Source organism: Mus pahari, chromosome 9 (genome assembly GCF_900095145.1).
Source record: "Mus pahari chromosome 9, PAHARI_EIJ_v1.1, whole genome shotgun sequence".
NCBI lineage: Eukaryota > Metazoa > Chordata > Mammalia > Rodentia > Muridae > Mus > Mus pahari.
This window is the reverse complement of record NC_034598.1, coordinates 79118029-79124219: the sequence shown is the minus strand read 5'-3', so window position 1 is coordinate 79124219 and position 6191 is coordinate 79118029. Positions and strand designations below refer to the sequence as shown.

At 47.3% G+C, this 6191-nt stretch overlaps 1 non-coding gene across 1 annotated transcript; it reads left to right on the top strand.

Annotated features, from left to right (window-relative positions):
• The first annotated feature begins 4675 nt into the window (after nt 1-4675).
• LOC115064743 lies at nt 4676-4809 on the top strand. Its single transcript, XR_003844568.1, has one exon. It is a non-coding gene; the product is annotated as a small nucleolar RNA SNORA17 (small nucleolar RNA).
• The last annotated feature ends 1382 nt before the right edge of the window (nt 4810-6191 follow it).

The window sequence follows — 6191 nt, the reverse complement described above, 5'->3', positions numbered from 1 at the left end:
GATGGTTGTGAGCCACCATGTGGTTGCTGGGATTTGAACTCCGGACCTTTGGAAGAGCAGTCGGGTGCTCTTACCCACTGAGCCATCTCACCAGCCCCTCCACCCACCTTTCTTATGTGTGGTCTGTGCATGAGTGTATGTATATTGAGACCAGAGGTCATTGTTGTCTCCTTTTACCACACTCCATCTTATTTTTTTGAAGTAGAGTCTTTGACTGACTTGAGAGCTCATTGTTTACTAGACTGGCTTCCCTGCAAGCTCCCAGAACCTGCCTGCCTATCTGCAGTCTCATGTTGGCCCTGACTCGTGGTGGACAGCAGGAGAGGCTGTTGTGCCTGGTAGAGGCAGAAAGGTAGAATGTCCCTGCGGCCACGGGGGATGGTTGTAAGCCACCTTGTGGTTGCTGGGAATTGAACTCAGGATCTCTAGAAGAGCAGCCAGTGCTCTTAACTACTGAGCCATCATCTCTCAAGCCCCTCGAACAATCAGTTTAATTAAGGCAATTCATTGGGGAAAAAAAAATAGATATTTTCCTACTCTGTATCAGTAATTAAAAATGTGTTTTGTTGGATTTTAAGGGTAGCTGGGGGAGGTGGGTCATTTTTTTAAAACAAAAGCATTCCTTGACCTTCATTGAGTTTTACATACTCATCAATTTATTCTAGGTGGGGGTGGGGGGTGGGGAATGTGTATGTGTGTGTGTTTGCGCGCGTGTGCGTGCGTGTGTGACTGTGGACTACAGGGGACAACCTGTGAGAGTTGCTTTTCCCCTTCTGCCGCGTGCATTCCAGGGATTCAAGTCCAGTTGCCTGGCTTAGCAGCCAGAGCCTTTACTGCTATGCCGTTCCATTTCCTCATCTGCAATGTACTGATCTGTTTTTTAGTTTAGCCACTGAACATTAAAACAAAATGGCTGTGACCCTGGATGGACAAAGAACTCAGGAAGTGACAGTTCTGGGTGAGGATAAGATAGGTAGGTCACAGCTTTAAGAATATCTCCCTCCAACTTTCCCTTGGAATGTGTGACTGTCACCCTGCACTGCCATGGCTGAGGTACGTTTCCTGGTAACTCACCTGCTTCACTTCTTCTCTGTGGGCTAAGTACGAACCCTAGCAGAACACAAAAGCCAAGAATCCATTTCAGGGATGCGATGCAGGTCTGAGCCGCAGTTGGGGCGTGCCCGGTTCATACTGTCCACAGGCATCTCCCACTTGGTTTCAAAGTTCTAAGGTCCCCATTTCCCTGCATGACCTAAGGACGGAATGTATGTCGCAGAGGCTTGTCAACGTTCTCTCCCTCCAGAACCTGCAGCCTTCCGGGTCCCCATCTTCACGTTCACAGAGTTCACATTCACTCCTCCTGCTTGCTTCTCTTCGAAAGATCCAGACCCTTCTTTTCCACAGGAGAGCACTTCGTGTGTCTCTAACATCTTCACAAATTGCTTTATGGTTTCGTTTTGTCCATTAACTTTGGTTTTGAAGCAAACCGTGTAAAAACAAGCCTCCCTTCAGTTACATCTCAGTGCTTGTCTTTCTCTTTTTCTCAGACTCCAGGGACAGCGCCCTTGCTTCTTTCGTGTTTTTTTTTTTTTTTTTTTTTTTTTTTTTTAAAGTGAGCGAGCACCCTCTGTAGGCCAACCTGTGCAGAACGCCTCCAACCAAGTCAGCCTGGGGATTCTAATGCTGGTGTCATACAACCGAGCCCATTTGTCAAAAACTATCCTGGAGAATCCATTCAATTATCGAGGGACATTAAAGCCGAGAACTGGCTCTTTTGGTTGAGTTGTGACATCCCTAATTGGGACAGTGGACCACTAACGGGAAAGAAGATGGGATGAAGGAGTAGGTTTTCCCTCTACCACTCTGTCTCGGCTCACACCCACGTGTTAATGCTCATGGTCTTCGCCCCACTTGTGACAGATTCGTTTATTCAGCCGCTCTTGGTACTTCTATTGGGTGACAGCCTCCATCATAAGATCTGTCGTGTTTTATAAAAAGAAAGAAAGCAGGGATATGTTTGGTGTAGGTGAGTTAAAGTGTGGGGGAAAGGGTGCCCCTGCCGACCCATGCTGAAGCATCCCTTCCCCCTGAGGTACCAGTCACATATAGGATAGAATAGTTTATTCAGGGCATGGGGAGGTGAGTTGAAAGAAAGGCAGAGGTGGGGTGGGGAAGAGAAAAGGAGGAGAGTAGTAAAGGAATAGAGGCCGGCCATGAGCACGTGGAGAGATGGGGGGGCAGTCGGGGGAGTGAGGATAAGGAACAGGAACAAGAGAGCAAGAGAGAGAGGAGGGGGCAAGCAGCCCCTTTTATAGTGAGTTAGGCACACCTGGCTGTTGCCAGGTAACTGTGGGGCGGAGCCTAGATTAAATGCCAATAAGGTCTGCTGTGGAGAAATAGTTTTCATTCTAATGAATGGGCAAGAACAGTGACCTCTAGATGTTAAAGACGAGATGCTTGATTGGAGACAGTGTCAGAGTAAAAACACTTGCGTGGGGGCTGGCGAGATGGCTCAGTGGGGAAGAGCACTGACTGCTCTTCCAAAGGTCCTGAGTTCAAATCCCAGCAACCACATGGTGGCTCACAACCACCTGTAATGAGATCTACATAATATATTATGTATAATATATGTGTGTGTGTGTATAATAATAAATCTTTAAAAAACAAGGCTGATCTGTAGTCTCTCTCTCTCTCTCTCTCTCTCTCTCTCTCACACACACACACACACACACACACACACTAAAACGAATAAGCACTCTAAGAGTATATAGCAGGTGATCACAGGTGATCTGGAGAGAGCAAATCATCAGGGTAGTCATGGTGGCACTCTAGATGGCGATGCTGAACGGAGATGTGGATGAAGGAAGGACACATTTATCAGCTGCATGTAGTCCTATGACCATGGCCAACCCCACACCCAGATCCCAGTCTGTGTGCTTTCTTAGTTGCATCCCGCATGCTGTGTGTTGAGTTATCCCATAAGGACTAAGGACTCTAGAGGAGTTAGCTCTTAAAGCTGCCCGTCTCAGCCTCTTTAGGACTTAGGACGCGGCAGGCTGGAAATCTGACCAACTGGGGGCCATGTGGGGTTACACAGTGGGGTTTTGTACGTTTTCTTTATATTTATAGAAGAATTGCTGCGGTCCATGACCAATGCAGAAGCAATGAAATGGCTTCCTCTGTGTGAACAGTTCTGGGGATAAGGATAAAATCCATGTACATGATAAAAGATTGCTCTGTCACTGACCTACCCCCTGGCCTCTCATGGGAGAATGGTTGATGCTGAACTTACTCTCTGTTTTGTGAAAGGAGTCTGGTTGTGTATTTTAATACATGCACCTTTAAAATTTTAATTAATTTATTTCTTCTATCGCTTATTTAATCTTGGAACTCTCTCTATGCAGCACAACCTGGTCTTGGACTAAAAATGCAGTTTTGGCGGGCCAGAGAGATGACTCAGTGGTTAAGAGGACTGTCTGCTGCTCTTTCAGAGGTCCTGAGTTCAATTCCCAACAACCACATTGTCGTGCACAACCATCTATACTAGGGTCTGATGCTCTCTTTTGGCATGCAGTTATATATATGCAGATAGAAGCACACATATACATAAAATAAACATAAAAGTAAATGAATGAATGAAAAAAAATCTAGCAAAAAACAAATGCAGCTCTCCTGCTTTAGCATCCCAGTTGCCGGGATGATAGCCATGAACCATCATGCCTGTCTAACATCTATCTACCTGACTGTCTACCTGTTCATGCATTTACCCGTTGATCTGTCTGTCTGTTGGACTGTCTGTCAGTCTGTCTGTTTGTGTATCTTGTTTCCTTGGTAGCCCAGGCTGGCCTCAGTCACGATCCTTACCCTCCCAAGTGCTGGGACTGCATATATGTACTACCATGTCTGGCTTAATTAAAGTCTGAATAAAAGGACGTGCTTTGACTATTAGAGACTCGAATATCATTCTCCACAGTCTCATTCCGCTTGAGCTGTTGTTTTTTTTTTTTTTTAAGGTAATATGATAACTCCTGAGCAACAAATGGGGCTGGGCAGGAAACCAGGTTCCTCCACGACACTGCTAGCTCTATAAAGAGTAGCTAGGGGCAAGGTTTGAAGGAGTCATTGCTATAGGTTGGATGTTGAATGTCTTCCAGTGTTTGATCCCACAGTGGCACTAATGGGCAGTGGGATCTGGTAGGAAGTCCTTAGGTCATCAGGAGCTTAAAGGGGATTGTGGGACTGCAGCTCCTTCCTGACTCTCCGGCTTCCAGTGAGAAAATTTTCTGTCTCAAGCATTCTCCACTGATAACTTCCATCCATCCCAATAGTTCTACCAGATCTTATGCAAGTAGCTTAATTTGCCTCTTATTCATTAATGATCTCTTCCCGAGTTACTTACAGCAACGGGAAGCTGAGTAATATTGGGGCAACCGTCTGGGCATAAGATGTACAAAAAGAGTTAAGAGAGAAATGCTAGGCAGATTGAATGGGGTCTTTGAGAGCGTATTTCCACGTGCAGACTTGCCTATTGCTGTTATACAATAACGTAATTGACTGTTGTCTGCAGTCTGAAAAGGCAGAATGATGGAGCAATGCTAGCCAGATACATCACAGATAACTAACAAACAGCACACTTAAATACTGGAAGGCAATGAGATTAGAAATAGCATCTGATCTTGCCCATAGAGGCATTGCTGCTATCGCTGCTGTATCCCATGTGTGTCAGTAGGTGGCAGAGTCGAGACAGGCTGTATCTATGCTCATTGTTCTGACCTGGGATGTCCCCCCAAAGAAGGCCAGCCTAAGACAACCACCAGTCTGGTGTCAGGGGCCCAGGACAGGAAGCTAGCCTGAGACAACTACCAGTCTGGCACTTTGCAGGTTTGGATAAACTCCCAAGGTAGGGAATGAGCCAGGGACTAGAAGAACCCCACCTGAACTGCTGGACCAAGGCAGTTCAGAGTGAGCCCAAGACAGAAGACCCTTGAATGGGGCCATGCAAGTGGGGCAGGGATAGGAGTGAGCCCAAAGCAGCCACCAGGCCAGCACCATGGGGCTGGGTCAGGAACCTGGAACCTAGTCTGAGTTGACCCCTCAGGCTGGTGCGGCGAAAGCCTGAGGGTGAGGGACACAGACCATGCGTAAGATGACCCCTCTTTGGGTGCCATAATGCAGCAGAGGGCAGAGCACTCCTGAGATAGTCAGGGGCAAGATGGGCTGCCAGATGCCTGCTCCAGGGAGCCTTGTTCTCTGGAGTGGGCAGGTATGAGGATGAAGTGATTCAACTCCATGTGCTTCTCCCTGGGACTTTCTTCATCTTGGTTCTTGATGGGGCTCTGAGGTCCCAAGCACCACTAAGAGGAGAAAAAACGTAGTAGAGTAGTAGAAGAGAAAGAGAAACAGATGGATGTAGGCACAATGAAGCGAGGCATGAGGGCAGGGGTGCTGGCCCTTTCCCTCCCCTGCTACAGCACTGGGGAGAGCAGGCCCTGCACATCACCTGGGCAGCCACAGTAGAGCTGGCCCTGATGGTGTGGGTGTGGGTGAGCCAGCCTTGAGGGTATGCAAATAGGAGAGCTGGCTCTGCCCTTTGTTGATACTGGCATTGGATGGGCCAGGAGGGACAGGGCAGGAGAGCTCACCCCCATGGTGTGGGTGTGGGAGAGCTAGCAGCCTGAACATCTCAGATACCTCTCAGGCCCAGATCCAGGGCTTTGAATTGGCCCACCTCAATATCTGCTCAATCATTGAACTACTGGAGTGCTTGAAGGGGTAGGTCCTATAGATCCAAAGCACAGGGCAACAACAGGCTATCTGAGAGGAGTCCCAGTGAGGGTCCAGTATTGATGGAGTAGTAGAAGACAGAGGCCTCGTACTAGGCAAATGAGTCATTGCAATGAACATTTGCAAGCAAATAAGTATGGAGCAAAGGATATACTGTGGGACACACTGTCACATGCTACAGCTTCCACGATGAAATTTTTTTTTCTGTGTTGGGGAGGTTGCAAGGATGGAAGGTGGGTTGAGGGGTAGAGGAGATCAGTGGGATCAGGGTGCATGATGTTAGAGTCACAAAGAACTAACAAAAAGTTAAGAAAGAAAAAGGAAAGAAAGAAAGAAAGAAAGAAAGAAAGAAAGAAAGAAAGAAAGAAAGAAAGAAAGAGAAAGAAAGGAGGGAGGGAGGGAGGAAA